The sequence below is a fragment of the Pinus tabuliformis genome, chromosome 6 (assembly GCF_031772625.1).
Source record: "Pinus tabuliformis cultivar Carrire ecotype Pingquan chromosome 6, CPIR1, whole genome shotgun sequence".
Lineage (NCBI taxonomy): Eukaryota > Viridiplantae > Streptophyta > Pinopsida > Pinales > Pinaceae > Pinus > Pinus tabuliformis.
In genome coordinates, this window is record NC_142292.1 from 2,073,678,206 (window position 1) to 2,073,697,139 (window position 18,934).

The following is an 18,934-nucleotide window of genomic DNA, read 5'->3' on the forward strand; positions in this document are numbered from 1 at the left end:
TCAACCTCTAAAAAACTTTGACAAAAGCAACCTCTGGTAAAAGAATTGTTTTGTATTAGCACCACGAAAGGTATCATCAATAATAAAATAAGCATTCTCTGCAAAGCTGTTGTTTTCAAAAGCTCTATTATCGTCGTCCAGAGCTTTCTTAAGGAAAAACAATGACTTCCTCCCTGCTAAAAGGAAATTACAGCATTCAGAGAAACAATCCAAGCAAAACACTATATCTCAAAGAGTAAGAGGTCTCATCATGAGCCGGCTTATCATGATCATAGATATTATAACTTGCTGACTTTGCCAATACTGTCTATTAAAACAGGGCAACGACTTAAGATTGTTGCAATCAAAAGACAAGAGGTCTCATCACGAGCCGGCTTGTTCAGCAAAAGTGTAAATCAGGTGAATGACTGTGTCATAATTTGGCCACCAAACCAAGACATTGTTCTTTAGAGAATTAAAAAAGGAAAAGTGTGTCAAAAAGGATTTTTCTCTGGAATGTTGCGAGTAACCTCAAGCAGGAAAAAGGATCATTGCTGGATAACATGGTAACCTTGTCGAGGCTATGGACGCTTGCGGGCAGCAGAGGCTCTACCTACGACAAATGAGCATACTTTTAAGCCAGTACGCAGAGAAGACCTTATTTTATCTTTAATCAAGACCAAGTAATGTCTGGTGCGAATGCAAAAAAAAAAAAAAAAAAAAAAAAAAAAAAAAAAAAAAAAAAAACCTGAGGTAGCAAGCAATTGGGATATGAAAAGGGTTGAGACAAAATATCGTTGACAAGGTGAGGGGAAATCTACTCTATCTGTCCATAACAAAATTTAGACATATAAAAATTTTTGTTGTTTCGGAAGTGAACGGTCAATAGAAATGCAGAGATAACTGGTTCTTCACAGTGAATCACCATTGTTGTGGTCACCAACAACCCCCCTCTTTGTTTGATATTAGTAATAACATCAAGCAAAGGGGGACCCTTAACCAAAAAATCCAAAAAATATTTTTGTTTGAAAAATCTTTTGTATTAACTCCCTAAGAGCTATATCGCATCGCAAAGGAAAAAGGAGCGCTTTCCCAAAGCGCATAAATACACTGAGGAGGAGCGACGCGAGAACTCATCGCATCGCGTGCATTAAAAGCACTCAAAAAGGGAAAACCTGAAGAATTACCGAGGACCGATATACGACGTCGCTCGTCGCAATGTCGCATAAAGCAGCACAGAGTGACAAAGCGAAAAACTTGCGACCTTGCGATATTGCGATATGCGATCTGCGACCATGCAAAGCTGCGACCTGCGATCTATGGTGTGCGACAAATGAGACTATCAATTGCTACAATGCCACCTATTTACATCGCAATCTTTGATGCTGCGATGCAAATTGCAGAAGCCATTCGTCGCAGGCATTCCTCGGCATGATCTGTGAGCCCAAAATTAGGCGCGCACCTTACGGGAAATTAATGATTGTACGCCTGTGTATCCAAAGATGATTATGTTGCGTTTTTCGAAGAGTCAAGTCATAATGGGTGACATGATTATGCATTCATTAGAACTTAATGCTTTCATGTCAATCTTTTCTTCTATCTCTTTTCATTTACGTGAACTATAAGTCAGCTAATGATATAAATCTATATGCAGGAAACATCTAAGGAAAAGCGCCAGAGCTAGAAGAACAGAGAGGAGATGACTTTGTAGATGGATACCGCATACAGCAGGGCCGCAGATTCCAAAGTATCACTCAACAAATGCTGATGGAAATAGGCTATCCAGGACTCAGAGTCAAAGGCGCACAAAAGCAAAGCGTTTATGAAAGATCCTGAGTCCCAAATTGGGTAAAGCAAAAAGAAAAACGCTTAAGGGGAAAGACGTCTCAAAAAAGCCTGGAACAAAGAATGGAAACAAGTTTCAATTGAGAAAATCATTCAGGCAAAAAAATCCCCAGCTCATTGAGTCATTCGTACGGCCGGAAACCGAAATAGAAACAACACAATCAGTTTGAAAGAAATCTGAGTTGTACTAAGTATACACGCCGTGAAGACACTCCTCCAGAAGAACACTTTCAAAAATATCTTCTAGTTTGTCAGAAAGAGGTGCTAGCTCTTGTTATTTCTAATTTTCAAGCTTGAACAAAAGGAAAGGACAAGCAGCCGACTCTTTCACGGCGAACAGCGCATCGCTTACAGCACTAAGGAGCAGATACATAAATGGTTAGAAATTAGATTCAGTTTTTAGAAATAAATTTGTTTTAGTAAAAGGGCAGTCATTTGAAGCCGTTCCCGAAATTTGTGTAATTAAAATTAGCCGGTTAGTAGTATTTAACCCTTCTCGTTGCATTGGAGAAGGGTCCGGAAATTTGTCAAAAAACTTGTCCTCAGAACATGCACTTTTGCACCCTCGGAGGGGGTTTTTGATGAATGGACGGATCAAGATTTATTTATGTTTGCATTTTAATACCTGCTACTGATGTTGCACTTCTGTACTCTTAGTAGGCATTAGAAGTAAGTAGAAATAGATCATTATTGCTTCAGGTCTGTGAGTATAAAGTCAGTCATAAATGGTACTTTTATCTCTTGACGAGTTTCTGCTTGCATTCTTAGAGTAATATACAGCTGATGTTGTTTATATGTTAACGTATGAATGAGTGGACTACCATTTGGCACTTTTGTACGGTGGAGTCATTGATTTATTCTTAATACATGAATAACTGATTATGCGATATGTTGTTCACAACCGTTTTTGCTTAACTTTTTATGCAGGATGGTTCATCTTAATTGATTTATATTCTCATAATAGCTGAATAATCTTCATTACCATTTATTGTGTGAAATCTTTCTAGATCACATAATGGAAAAAGTTCTATCCCGGGTTAGCGTAGATTAGATGTGTTGATTTTGATAGATTAAAGTAGTATAAAATTCAGTCTCAGAGTTTAGAATTAGATTAGCTTAGAAATAATTCCATATTTTCATTATCATATGCTACACACACACACATCACCAAACTCTACACACACACCCCCTTAGAACGGGAAGCTGGTCCCGTTATCCCCAGTCGGACCCGCTACACCAAACGGGCACGGAGCCGCCAACCAGGTTCCCGACCGGGTGGGTATCCCCCTTGTTGTTGACCCGATTTCAGGGCCCTCAACAGAAGTGGACCACATAAATCACTATGCACAAGCTGTAAAGGGGCTGAGGCGTGCCAAGAGGCACGTTTTTCAAAACTGTCTCGATGATGTTTTCCGAGTACACATCCGGAACAAACACCATCTCAGCAAGATACCATAGGAAGACCTGTCACCATATTTTCTTTACATAGATGCTGAAGGGAGCGATAGTTTAAGTGACCAAATCGCTCATGCCAAAGTTTTCTCACTTCATCGTTATGAGCAACAAATACTGAGGGAAGATTTGATGACCCAAAGTTGTGAAACTTATACAACCTTGTAGAATCATCAGCAATGCCAGTAGCCAAAATCTGTTTAGGATCTCTTAAGTCCTTGATTACAACATCATGAGGTGAAAATTCAACGATTTTACCTTCACCTGAATGAGTTATCTGATATACAGATAGAAGGTTGCAGGATAAGGTTGGAACACATAATACATCATTAAACTGACCATTGTCTAGATGAACAGTTCCAGTCCCTACAACATTAAGATATCTATCATCACCAACATATATATTTTTGGTGTTACAATCATTTAAAGAAGAAAACATGGCTTTGTTTTTGGCCATGTGATAAGAAGCTCCAGAATCAATGAGCCACTCATGAGAATGAGAAGAAGAAGATACATTTAATGCATAGCCAGACCGAGATGCTTGACAACCACATGCAGAAAGTTCCATTCCTGAAGATGAAGTTGAAGTTGAAGATTGCCCCAAATGGATGTTATACTTCTTCATTGTTGCTTCCAAGGCTTCCATCTTCTTAAAGCATTTTGATTCTAAGTGGCCATCTCGATTACAAAAATTGCAATGTCTATCAGTCTTCTTCCCTTTGTTTTTATTTGTCTTATCATTTTGTTGAAATGATTTTTCATTTTGGGGCTGAAATTGCTTAGGACCCTTGTTTGGTTTAGGACCATTCTTTTTAGGATATGACTTCTTAGGATTCTTTGAATTTGGTTGCTACTGGGCGGCTAACGCTTTCTTGGAAGAGTTTCCAAGATTAAGAAGACCAAGGTGTAAGAGTTTTTTTTGTTCTCTTATTAAAGAATCACAAAAAGAGTCAAAGGAAGGGGACTTGTAGTCTGTTCCTTGAGAAATGAAGGCTTCTCTTGTAGAATGGAAGGTGGAAACAAACATAGAGTAGGCTGGTCCCAACTTTGTAAGAATGGAATAGATAAGGTTACTATCTTCTTTCATAAATTTAACACCTTCCAAGAGATATCTAAGGGTCTTGAACTTGGACAAGAAATCTTCAATGCAAGAAAAATTATTAGGGTCCAATGTAAGCAACTCATTTTCAAGTTGATGGGCTCTAAGTTCATTTTTAATCCCAAAAACTTTATTGATTTGTTTCATTGCTTCATCAGGAGTATCAAGTTCTGCAATATGGAATCTAAGATCTGGAGAAATAGACATCCCTATCAATCCACGTGCTTGATCTTGCCTATTTTCCCATTTAGTAGCCTTATCTTCATCCTTCGGTTTCTTGGCCTGAGGCTATTTTGTAGAGACCTTTACTTCTAAGTAAATCCTCAATGTAGGCCAACCATTGGAAGTAGTTGGTGCTGTCAAGGGTAACTTGGTATTGACTTTCCATTTCAATGGAAATTGAAGCTAAATATGCTGAAACTAAGTGTTCCAATGGATAGATCTCGAAAAATTAGGTTGGTTTAAAAAAAACGGCTCTGAAAACGGCTTCCAGATGAAGAAGTTATGGCTTTTTGAAAAAAAGTTGTTGAAGTTGCCGACGAGGTGTGGGAATGTGCGGAAATGAAAAAGTCTGCCCCAGAAAATGGAGACTTGAACCCAAGACCTCTACTCTCTTAGAATAGCTTTGAACAAATTGAGCTATGCAAAAAATTTGAGAGAGAGAGAGAGAGAGAGACGGGGGGGTTGATGCTTTGGGTTGCGTGCTTGCTTTGAGAAGGCTCTTTTTCCCTACAAAACAAAAAACACAAAACCCAACACGGACATGCAAAGAAAACGAACCTTACGGCTCGAAGTTAGCTTTAGCCGAAAAACTAAATATTTTTAAAAATGAACCTTGCGGCTCAAAGTTAGCTTTGGCCGGAAACTAAATATTTTCCTCAATGTTTCTGATTTTCCGAGATCACCCTAAGGCGCAGGGAAAAGAGCATACGCATGAGAAAAATCCTTCCTTTCTATTTCTGATTTGCCCAAATCGCACAGAGTCGCAGGGCAAAGAGCATACGCAGAAATGAAAGGTATAGATCTGGTAATAAAAAAGCTAAATAAACCGAAACCGAAATAAACAGAGAGAAAATAACAGTAAACTGCAAATAAACACTGTATACCTCCAGATCTTAAAAATGACGCAGCTAGGGCTACCGGAAACCTTTTCGCGTGAAACGAAAGGGGTTCCTCACTGGAACAGATGCTCCCAACACAACAGAGCAGTCCTCTTGGCCCGAAATCAGTCAGAAACAATAGATCTAGGAAACAACAGTCGGATGCAGTTCTACCGGCTTCAGATTTGGATCATCAACGGACGCGGCCCTCAAATAGCTCTGATACCATGTAAGAATTTACAGGGTAAGTTCCTCAGACAGAACACCAAAGGACACCACTCACAACCAGATCGCAGATCAATACACCCGTATTTTTGACGTGGTTAAAACCCTCAAAGAGGGGAACAGTCCACGGCCTGAGCCAACGCGAGCACTTCAGGCAATTTATTAATAAAAGAATGAAAATTTACATATGTTTCTCTCATGCATGGATTACCCTACAAATGACCCTCCATGCGCTTTAAATAGAAATCATGGACCAATCGGGTGTCATGCCATGGATCAAGTGTCGGTAATACCGAGGAGAGAATGAACTGTCAGATCACTACATATCGTGACCGTCGGATTGTAAGTTACAAAATGTACAACGGTAAAGAAACACACTTTACCTAACTCTATACTAGACCAAGTTGTACTTAACTATTTCCTATGTGTCGGAATATCCTAACAGTTTAGAATATTATGGGTGTTAGCGCTTGAAATTTCACCTCAGGCTGAGAAAGGTAAACCTCAAGGCAACATCAAACCACTTAGCCTCGTAGCTAGCCCTACGGGGCAGGAGAGGGCTCTCTCCGGTCTATCTCGATAAAGATCTTCAATGGGCGAGATAACCAATATGGTAACACTGATTTTAGGCTAGTAAACTGATCAAAAGGGTTGATTTGGGATTTTTAGGGTTTTCGGTGGCAAATTGAGGGGATGGCAATTTTGGGCGCGGGGATTGGACACAGTTTCTGCAGGGGGTTCTTTGGGGCGAGATAGGATACAATATTGATGCCTTAGATTGAGGTGGATGGTCAGGAATGACAGGTGAGGAGCTAAGGAGAGCAAACAATAACTTTGAATTCTCCTTAAACAGTAGAAAACATTGAAATTAAACAAACTTAAAAGCAGAGCATGACTGTCATGAATTCTACTTTAACACTTCATTTGTTTAATGTGCAGAAGGAAAAGAAAGGAAATGATTCACATAACACACTTACAAGTACATAGAGAAACACACCATCAATACATGTAACCACAAGAATCCCAAAAAGGACTGCAAAACCCTGGTCTTCCTTAGCAAAAAATTGCAGAGATACAGTGAATAATACAATGATAGCTTATCCCTCAAGAGTCCAACCATGAAAATGACCAAGAAAGTACATAATATAGGCAATCTAACATCTTTCCCTGCCTCCATGGGTCGAGCTCACTATCCTAGGAGCTGTTTCAACCACTTCTAAACTAAGCACTACAAACTAGGCAGTCAAAACAACTTGCCTCTATAAGCTAGGAAACCAATTCATTCATTTAATTTTCACCTTTTTCATGAATGAATCTTCTAGAAGAGGTACATAAGAGTAAAAGTGTCATAAAAGTACATTAATTACATCAAAGAGGATAATAATCCACCCCAAAAAGTCAAATAGGGTCAAACTGTGTTTTACTAAGCTGTACACTGAAATCTGGAGAAATTTGCCTGACGGGTCGCGCGCCTCTGCCTGACGGGTCGCACGCCTTTGGGACCACATTTGGGGCACTTCCCGGTGGCCAAATTGAGCAAGAGTAGGCTTGTTGGAAAGGTCTGTGAGTCTACTTTCCAACCCAACTAGAATTTCGGAATTTGGTGGTCATTTTCCCCTCCAAAATTGCAATCTCCCAAGACTGCTTTCTGTGTCTCAAAAATGTGGCAGAAAGTCATTTTTTGGTCCTTTTTTGACTTTCTGGAGGCCCAAAACTTCATAAAATCTCAAGTCCATTGATGAGCATATGTAACTTCTCATGAAAAATGTGGAAATGCTGAGTTTTTTCAAAATGGAGTTGCCAGGATGAAGGGTCGCGCGGGGGGTGAGACCCGTTAATGGACAAAAACCTGTAAATTGCCTGAAAAATCAAAATTGACCCAAAATGTTCAAAATTTCTTGGGATTTGTGCTGTGGCTGGGCTATTTAGTGCCTTGGTCCTTCATTGAAGCCTCGTCCAAGATATGGAGGGGATCGGGCCTCTTTCTCCTTTTTTGTGCCTTGGCCAACCGCCTTTGGAACATCTTCATCTTTGCCTTGCACACGTGCATTCTTGCCCAATAATGGTTCTTCATGTTCCTCAGCAATTTCTTCTCTTGGTTGGCCTTAGCCAACAGCCTCTCCAAGTGAGCATTAAGCTGGATAAGCATGGACTCTCGCTCAGCGGGCAATAGATCACCGGGTCTTCTTCGGTTCAAATTGCGGTCACTACGAATCCTCCACAACTCATCAAGAGCTTGTTCATCCTCCAACTATTTGTTGCGCTGCTCCAGGTATGAGATTGTCCATTGTGCCCCCTCTAACCTCCTCTGCAATGCATCATTTTCAGCTCTAAGGTGCTGAATGATCTCCTTTGACTCTCGGCTAGGAGAACTGACATCAAGATCAATAAGCTCTATATCCGGAACACCTGATGGTCCCTCATCAATCTTGGGCTGTTTGCCCCTCCCTGGTACCTGTGCTGCTGAAGAAAGTGAGGCCCCTTCCACCTGATGTGGAGATAACACTCGCTGAGCCGATGAAGAAGGCGAGACCCCTTCCACATGCTGTGGAGAAAGTACTCGCCGAGCTGCTGCAAATAAGGCCCTCTGGCCTCTCTGATAAGTAACCAAAGGTGAGGAGCTGACATGTCTAGTGACGGGGATGTCATGCTGCTGTGATGGTCCTCCCTCCTCGTGAATAACCTCAGGATGTGGCGGTGGTGGTACTTTGAAAAGCTCACGAGAGATGAACTCCTCCCATGAGATGCCTTGCTGAGCCAACTGATGTAATACTACAAGCTGAATCAAACCATAATGGTAAAGGCTCCTATACTGATGTGCCGGGCTCTTCCTCTGCATCATGGACACCATCCTCTCAATGTTCTGATAGAAGAAAACAGGGATGTTCATCATCCGTACCCGTGTGAAGTGCATCAAGAGGCGAATATGGTATGAATATACCTGTGAAAATCTGCCCTCACAGGTAAAATAGAGCATGATGAGCCTCATCATGGGAGCATACTCACTCCTGAGAAATCTGAAGGGAAACACTCCTGTCAAGTGTCTCATGAGTGCTGGTCTAACAAAAGGCTCAAAATGAACACTGTCCAACACCTTGCGCTTATTCCATACCTCTCCGACATTAGGTATCCCTGTGGCCTGTGAAATCACCTCGGGTGTCAATGTAAAGTCCACCCCGGCAAGGTTGACATGTCCATCATGCAAGTGTAAAACAAATAGGTGAGCCAACTCTCTGTGGTGCTGAATCCGAGAGATCCTCTCACAAAACTCATAGCAAGACATGTACTGGAAACATGAGACTGCCATAGGACAAGCTTGTAAATCTGTCAAAGAGGTGGGCTCCTCTCGCCTATGATGACCACCCTTTCCACCCTTATGAGGCCTCCTCTGTAGCTCAATCTCTGAAGCTGATGCCTGGTCATCACTCTGCTCATAGGTTTCGGTTTCTGACATTGTTTAAGGAGCAGAGTGGGGAAATGTACTGTTGTTTCTGCCATGCTGATTTATATGCTGTTTCAAGGGGACAAGGAGCACGGGGGAAATGTTAGGGGAGGGACACTTTTAAAGGGAAAATGGGAATAAATATATAAAACAGGGATTCAAGGGAAAAAAACATTGCAAAAATCATTGCATATGCATCATTATATACATTGTTTACATGGGTAATGAGAGGTAGGGTTAGGGCTTAATTTTTCATTTTTTAGGGAAGAGGGGTAGGGTTTGGATTTTTCTTTACAAATAAAAGGGAAATTTATATAGAAATACAAGGAAAATAACATGGGAAATGGGGAAAATGATTACAAGGGGAATACCTTTCAAACAGCATAAAACCCTAGGCATATTTTACAAATTTAAAATGCAGCAACATGGAGCTTTTCTCTTGCACATGGAGATCCTTTAAAAATGCAATTAAGATTCCCATTGACCATAACAAGCAACCATTCTTAAGTTGGAGAGCCTACCTTAGGCAATTTGGCGATTTCGGAGGGTCCTTGGATAAATTTGCAGTCGGTTTGGTAAGCAGGGCGCTGACGGGTCGCGCGCCACTGACGGGTCGCGCCTGTTGAAAAATTGCACTGCCGGAACGCGCTTGACGGGTCGCGCGCCTCTGACGGGTCGTGCACCTGGTCTGACGGGTCGCGCGCCTGTCCAGCTCCCAAATTCGCTCAAACTTTCACTCAATCACTCTTGCAAGTAACTTGGATGCACAATGAGGGTCGATGGAGGGAGATTGGGCCTTTATAACTTTGATTTGAAATAATTTCATGCCCAAACCCACTTTATAATGTTTTTCTTTGACACTTTATAAAATTGACCATTTTGGTTTCCTTTGTCCTGAAATTGACTCATTTAATGCTTTTGCTTGATACTTTTTGCAGGGATATCATCTGAGGGATCTTGGCAAGGGAGCCAGGGTTACATGCTGTCTTGGAAGCTTTTTGAAATTTCATCACTTTTTAAAAAAATTTGAAAAATGACCTTGGCTTTAAAAACAGAGTTTTTAAATCCAAGGTGAAAATTTACTGTACAAGATAGAAATTTGCGAAGAAACACCTTTGAAATCATCCCTTTGGCTTGCTAGGCACTTATTGACCTTCAGAGACATGACCTTGTAAACAAACTTGACCAAAACCCTAGACCTAGGAATTTGACCTCAAGACAAGACAAGACAAGCTTGAAAGTGACTAAGGACTGAAATGACTTGATCCAGCAATGCCAAGAGGGGGACAAAGACACCAGCTCCTCCATCAGGGTTATGGCATGCCTAATGGGATGCAAAAATTGACACTGATGAGACACCTACTTATGCAAATGCAAAGAGCTTTGATCGCTGATGGAGGGCTACAAGACCGACTCTAACATTGGCTCCAATGGGGATGGTAGCTCCTTGGAGGTACCAAGAACCTTAGACCTCTGGGAGAGCAGACCAGTGCTTTATCATCATTGGGCAATGGAGTCAATATTTACACATGTGACCCAAAGTTGGACAACTTTATTGACTTTGACAATTGACTGAAATTTGAAATAAATTTGACACAAACCGACTCACTTTATGCAGAAAATAGACTGACTGAAACAACTTGAAAAACTCACACCAACTAATCACCATCTTCAGAATTATAGCCTTCACCGCGGGCCCCAGACTAAAGATGAGAGATCAGTTCACACTTGCTGCAGAATGAAAGTAAAATGGTAATTACAATGAGAGTGATTAGAGCAGAAAATGCTCAAGCATGATACCTTTTGAGCAGCCGGCCATTCACCGACCCACCGAGACAATCATCACCGTTCATTTCTTTGAGAAGAAAAGCATTTGGACCACGGTATGCTGCAATTTTGTAGGGACCTTTCCACAAGTTGTCGAATTTTCCATGTTTCCCTTTGTCTTCATTTCGGGCATCCCATCTCAAAACAACATCATCTATCTGAAAATCATCTGGTTTGGCCTTTTTGTCATAGATTTTCTTTATGCGCTCCTGCAACTTAAGGGAATTTTGAAGAACCTCCTCTCGTGTCTGCTGTAAATGAATCATTTGACTAATCCGCCGTTGCATAGGATCCTCCTCGCCACCAGCTTCTTGAAGCAACTTTGCTACTGGAACACTAAGTGAAGTAGGAAACACTGCATCTACCCCATAAACCAGTTCAAAGGGTGACATACCAATTGACTTCTTTTGACTTACCCGATCAGCCCATAATGCATTTACTAACTTTTTGTGCCAGCTCTTCTTATTTATTTCCAGCAATTTCTTTATGATGTTCACTAGAGATTTGTTCGAAGATTCGGCCAGCCCATTACCTTGCGGATGGTAGGCGGTCGAATGCCCCAAGCTGATGTTATATTTGTAGCAAAAATCAACCATTTTCTTCGACTTAAAGGCTGCTGCATTATCTGTAATCAACTTATGTGGACAGCCGAAACGTGACAATATGTTATTCTCAAGAAAAGAAATAATTACCGAATCCGTGGCCTGCCGGGTGGGAATGGCTTCAATCCACTTCGTGAAGTAATCTGTGGCGGTCAAGATCCATCGATGCTGCCCGGAAGATGCTGGGTGGATTTCGCCAATAAAATCCAAGCCCCATTGCTGAAATGGTGCGCTGATTTCAATGGGCTTGAGAGGTAACGGCTGTAATTTCTGCTTTCCTTGAAAAATTTGACATTCATGACAACTCTTAACTGCTTTATATACATCAGAAAATAAAGAAGGCCAATAGAAACCAGCTCTTAAGATCTTATTGGCCGTGGTCTTCCAAAACAAGTGACCCCCACAGTCACCTTTATGAAAATCCTCTACAGCTGTCTTAGCTTCTTCTTCGACTAAACAATTCAGCAATATGCCACCGGGGTCTTTCCAATAAAGTGCAGATTTGATAATGCAAAATTTGGCAGCCTTTAACTTCAATGTTCTAGCTTTGTTTCTAGGCATCCCAGGGGGTGAAGACAAATTTTGAAGCACATATACAATATCAGCATACCAAGGAGAAGAAACAAAGATATCTGATACCTGTAGAGCTGAATTCTCTTCGTCTTCATCGGATAAGGCAGCAATCAAATTGATGTCAAGGACATGAAGATTTGTTTCAGCCATCAACTTAGCAAGTCCTTGACCCTTGATCAACTTGGTAGGCTTAATTTCCACATCATACTCTAATAGTGCAGCAATCCACTTACCCCTTCTTCCTTCCGGTTCCGCTTGTACTAAGACATCCTTAACAGCTGCGTTGGGAACATAGGCCAAAATATGAGAATTCAGTATGTATACCCGGAAATCTTTCAAAGCTTTTATCAGCGCCAATGCTTGCTTCTCAATGATATTATAATTCAGCGCTCCGTCCCTTATGATGCGGCTGAAAAAAGCTATGGGCTTCTCAACTCCATCTCTCTTTTGCATCAACACGGCTGCCAACGTATGCTCAGAAGCAAATGAAAACAAAATAAAATCTTGTGTATAATCCGGGCTGATCAAAGTTGGGGCTGAAGATAAGATTAACTTTACCAAGTTGAAAGACTTTACCGCCTCTTCGGTCCATTTGAGCTCGCTGTCCTTTTTGAGCATGTTGGTTATCTCTCTAAGATGTTCGGCAAGATTGGGAATAAAGCGACGCAGAAAATTCAATTTGCCATTGAAGGACTGAATCTCTTTCTTGCTTCGGGGCTGCTCTAATTGCTGAATTGCTTCCACCCGTGCAGGATCGATACGAATGCCATCTTTAGAAATAATATGACCCAGCAGCTTGCCTTCGCTCATAGCAAAAAGGCTCTTCTTCGGATTCAACGAGATACCATACTTTCTGCACTTTTGAAACACCTTAGTCAAATGAAACAAATGCTCTTCATCAGATTTAGAAAACACAGTCAGATCATCAAGATAAACAACCAAAAAGACATCTTTCTCATTAGCAAAGGCCATGTCCATTGCCCGCTGAAATGTGGCACCAGCGTTCTTCAATCCAAACGGCATCTTGGCATAATGAAATGTACCCCACGGAGTAGTGAATGTTGTCTTGTCTCGGTCATCTTCATGTACCAAAATCTGATTATACCCGGAATAACCATCAAGCAATGACATCCTTGATGCCCCAACTACCCGCTGCAATATATGATCCATTTTGGGCAGCGGATAATTGTCCTTCAGCGACACCTTATTGAGATTTCTGAAGTCTATACACAAGCGAATCTCACCGGTCTTCTTTCTCACGGGCACCAAGTTGGAAATCCAATCAGAAAATCGGATTGGCACTATGATTCCAGACTTATATAACCTGTTGACTTCCTTCTCGATCAATGGCAGCAACTTAGGATTAATTCTTCTCAACTTTTGTCGGAAAGGCTTTTGATTTGGCTTTATGGGAATGGTATGCTGAATGATACTTGTGTCATAAGTTTTCAAATCTGAATAGTCCCATGCAAAAACATTAGAAAACGAAGACAACAATCTGATATATTCTTTCTTTACCTTGGGCGACAATGCTTTTGAGAGCTTCACCATCTTTGGATTTTCGGCTGTCCCGAGATTCACATCTTCAACACCTTCTTCCGTTGGCCTCAAAGTTGGTTTGCGGGCCACATCATCTTGATCGAACAATTCTTCTAAAGGAATTAATCCTTTAGGAATGTAATTGTCCTTGAGCTGCAACACATCCATCTGATTTACTCCTTCAGCTTCCGTGTCTATTGAGATGTCTTCGAATTTACCCTCAATTTGCAGAAAATCTTTGATTTCTTCGTCATCTTGGAAAACTTGCCAACACCTTTGATTATCTGGAACTGTAGGACGATGCTTCACATATATCTCAAACTTATTGCTGGAATTCATGGGTATTTTCAGATTACTTGCTGCCTTAGCCAATGCATCCGCAACACCATTTTGAATCCGGGGTACACATGTCAAAGTATGTTCTGAAAACAGTTTTAAGATATCTAGGACAGCATTCCGATATGCTCGCATACGAGGATGTTTGGCCTGAAATTCACCTTTCACTTGCTTGATAACCAACTCGGAGTCGCCATATACCGCTATCTTCTTTGCCTTCAACTTTCGAAGGATTTTCAGACCAGCAATAAGAGCCTCGTATTCCGCCTCATTATTTGAACAATCAAATGCCAATTTATATGAACATACCCGTACCTTGCTTGGAACTTGGTTTTGAACTGAAAATGGGCTTCGAATCCACACACCTATACCAGCACCATCGCTGCCCACCGCACCATCAAAATCCATGGTCCAAAGACCATCCTCATCATCTTCTAAGTGCTGAAAATGTGATGTCGATGCATTCTCTGTTTGCTGCCCATTTATTTCAGCTGTTGGCTTTATGACAACAGACCTTTCTTCACTTTCCTTTCTCAAAACTTCTCTGAAATTTTCTGAAATGTCTGGTATATCTTCTGCTTGAACTAACTGACTATCTATCTCATTGAAATTATCCGCAAACAAAACAAAAGATTCTAAATCTGTTTGTACATAATTTACAGGATGATTGACGGGCTTTTCCTTACTAGTGATCATGTATTTCATCTTTTGTTCCCGATATAACTTCCTCATCTGACCAAAAACTGGAATTGTAGCATAGGAAAAATCGAGCTGAAGTGTACCTTTGAGCTTGGCTCCCCATGACCTCGAAAGCAACATGCCAAATCGCGGAGGAATATCCGCCACTACCACGTCCATCAAAACATTCTTTGCTGGAATTTGATCTAGACTCACCACCAAGTCCTTGATCAAACCAATACATTTCACCCGGCTGGAATCAAACGAATACAAATCATGATACTTCCTTGTGATGTCAAGTCCCAGCTTCTCCATAATCGCTTTGGGCATCAAATTATGTGAAGCTCCCGAATCAAACATGGCATTGTGTAGCACGTACTCATGTAGTCGCAAACTGATATAGAACGGAGGAACATCACTCTCGGGAGACTCACCATCTAAAGCGGGCCCAAAAATCAGCTCAGGCCGATCATCTTCTACATTCACCGTGTCTAGCATTGGATCGAAATTCAGCATCTTGGAAATCTGACCTCGGTAAGTGCTGTTCTTCATGATTTCCGTCAAGGGAATAGACACCTTCAACTTTGCAATCTCATTCTCCAAACTGAAAGCTGAAATCTTCTCACCTTCTTTAGCCGGATTGTCTCTTTTTTCACCTCTATCTCTTGGTGCGTTTGATGGCTGATCTATCTTGGCTGCTGATGGTGATTGACTTGCTGAAGGACCAACTATGTCTTTGGCTATTGTGTTTGGGGAAGCCGAATCATTCTTTGCTGATGTATCTTTCCTTTTCTGAATGGGATTTATGGGAACAGCTCGGTTTCTCAATTGCCTTTGCTGACCTTGCTGAGCTGATAAAGCATGCAAATACCCTCTTTGATACTCTTCGGATTCTTCTTCAAGTATTGCATCGTTTGACAAAATATAATGCTCATCTTGGGGAATGATGGAATTACTCACCAACTCTTCCTCTTCTGTAATATAAGTGGGCATATCATCAGGAGTGAAGAAGTGATTTTCCTCTCCAACATTATCACCTTCATCCTCTGATTCTTGGCTAACAAAATTCTGCTGAAAAGGAGGTTTCATTTGCTGCTGAACTGCTGCCTCTTGTGCCTTTGTTTCACGCTGCTTGATTCTATATTGTGGCTGCTGTGCACCTCGGAAATTAGGATTACGGATCTGCGGTTCCGGCTTGTCAATACGAACATTTTCAAATGCCCTTTTAAGCTTTTCAACTTCACGAAGAATGTGATCTGATGTGGATGCTTCTCTTTGATTGTGACTCGCTTTTCTGCCTTCATTCTTGCCCTTTTATCATTTAAGTTTGCCTCAACGCTAACAACAATTTTCTGCATATCCTCCAAGGTAGGAGGATCTCTGTCTCTCAATGAATAAGCCATCTCCGGATCAAAACCATCCGGGAACTTAAGAAGTGCTGATTTTCTAGATGGCCTCAAATCATCTGGAATAGCATTGTAAACTGTATTGAATCTGATTATGTAATCTTGAACAGACTCACCCGGATTACGCTTGAGGTTGTTGTATTCGGCATTAATCTGAAGCGGATCTTTTCTGATTTCCCATCGATCTAAAAACTGATTCTGAAGTGCTTCCAAGGTGGCAATGCTGTTAGCTGTCAACCCTCTGAACCACTTTCTAACTTCTCCCCCAAATGTTTGCACGAACAATCGCATGGTAACATCTTCTTCATCTATCTCATATAGATCAAAGAAAGTGGTCATTTTGTCAATATGTTGCTGAGCAGAAATACTTTGTGGAGTGCCATCAAACATAGGGATTTTACTTTGATAATCGGCTGGCATATCATGAAGATTTTGGGGAAGAGCAAGTGGGGCAAACCGGGCAGCCATTGCTTTAGGAGGAGGAGTAGGATGAGTATGAGGAGGAGGAGCTGTGATAGCAGGGACTATAATAAGAGGAGCTGTAGTTTGTGGAGTTGGGGGAGTCGGAGGGGTAGGAGAAGTAGGAGGGGTATGGGGTGTAGAAGGAGAACCGACTGTGGATTCGGGATAGGTGATTATAGGCGAAACTGAAACATAAGGAGGATAAGATTCTTCGTGAGCCGTGATAGTGGATCCAATATGATCAGAGATATTCTCAACAAAATCAGCAAGGGTAGTAGCTTGAATATGTGTCTGGAGATGTCTCAAGATGAAATTTTCGACCAATTTGTTATGTCTCTCAAATTCAATAGCAGCTGCAAAATCAGGGTCAAGGACTAGAGAATCGAGCGCACTTTCAGACTTGGCTTTAAACAAGGACAACTCAAAGCTTTCGTCAAAATCAATATCTTCGAGATAATAAAAAATAGCTGGGCATGAATGAGATTTGAAAATGGGTCTAGGATCTGTAGCCAGCTTGTTTTTCTCAAAAAGACTAGGAAAGAAAAACCATTCAGCCTGTGAAAACTCTCAACCTATCATCAACGGCTCAGAGTTAACAATTATACTGGGATAAAGTGTCAATGAAGCGCTACATTCACAAGCTCACGGAGATTGACTGAAGCAGCGTTTATCTACTAACGCTGATGTAAAACAAGAGCGTTTTCGAAGGCTACCTGGCGTAACTTCAGGCTCCGTCTAAGACTTATGAAATAACACATCAATGAGCAAACGATTAATTTGTTCTCCCCAGTATGGTCGCCAATATGTTAGCGCTTGAAATTTCACCTCAGGCTGAGAAAGGTAAACCTCAAGGCAACATCAAACCACTTAGCCTCGTAGCTAGCCCTACGGGGCAGGAGAGGGCTCTCTCCGGTCTATCTCAATAAAGATCTTCAATGGGCGAGATAACCAATAGGGTAACACTGATTTTAGGCTAGTAAACTGATCAAAAGGGTTGATTTGGGATTTTTAGGGTTTTTGGTGGCAAATTGAGGGGATGGCAATTTTGGGTGCGGGGATTGGACACAGTTTCTGCAGGGGGTTCTTTGGGGCGAGATAGGATACAGTATTGATGCCTTAGATTGAGGTGGATGGTCAGGAATGACAGGTGAGGAGCTAAGGAGAGCAAACAATAACTTTGAATTCTCCTTAAACAGTAGAAAACATTGAAATTAAACAAACTTAAAAGCAGAGCATGACAGTCATGAATTCTACTTTAACACTTCATTTGTTTAATGTGCAGAAGGAAAAGAAAGGAAATGATTCACATAACACACTTACAAGTACATAGAGAAACACACCATCAATACATGTAACCACAAGAATCCCAAAAAGGACTGCAAAACCCTGGTCTTCCTTAGCCAAAAATTGCAGAGATACAGTGAATAATACAATGATAGCTTATCCCTCAAGAGTCCAACCATGAAAATGAGCAAGAAAGTACATAATATAGATCATCTAACCTCTTTCCCTGCCTCCATGGGTCGAGCTCACTATCCTAGGAGCTGTTTCAACCACTTCTAAACTAAGCACTACAAACTAGGCAGTCAAAACAACTTGCCTCTATAAGCTAGGAAACCAATTCATTCATTTAATTTTCACCTTTTTCATGAATGAATCTTCTAGAAGAGGTACATAAGAGTAAAAGTGTCATAAAAGTACATTAATTACATCAAATAGGATAATAATCCACCCCAAAAAGTCAAACAGGGTCAAACTGCGTTTTTCTGAGCTGTACACTGAAATCTGGAGAAATTTGCCTGACGGGTCGCGCGCCTCTGCCTGACGGGTCGCGCGCCTTTGGGACCACATTTGGGGAACTTCCCGGTGGCCAAATTGAGCAAGAGTAGGCTTGTTGGAAAGGTCTGTGAGTCTACTTTCCAACCCAACTGGAATTTCTGAATTTGGTGGTCATTTTCCCCTCCAAAATTGCAATCTCCCAAGATTGCTTTCTGTGTCTCAAAAATGTGGCAGAAAGTCATTTTTTGCTCCTTTTTTGACTTTCTGGAGGCCCAAAACTTCATAAAATCTCAAGTCCATTGATGAGCATATGTAACTTCTCATGAAAAATCTGGAAATGCTGAGTTTTTTCAAAATGGAGTTGCCAGGATGAAGGGTCGCGCGGGGGGTGAGACCCGTTAATGGACAAAAACCTGTAAATTGCCTGAAAAATCAAAATTGACCCAAAATGTTCAAAATTTCTTGGGATTTGTGCTGTGGCTGGGCTATTTAGTGCCTTGGTCCTTCAGTGAAGCCTCGACCAAGATATGGAGGGGATCGGGCCTCTTTCTCCTTTTTTGTGCCTTGGCCAACCGCCTTTGGAACATCTT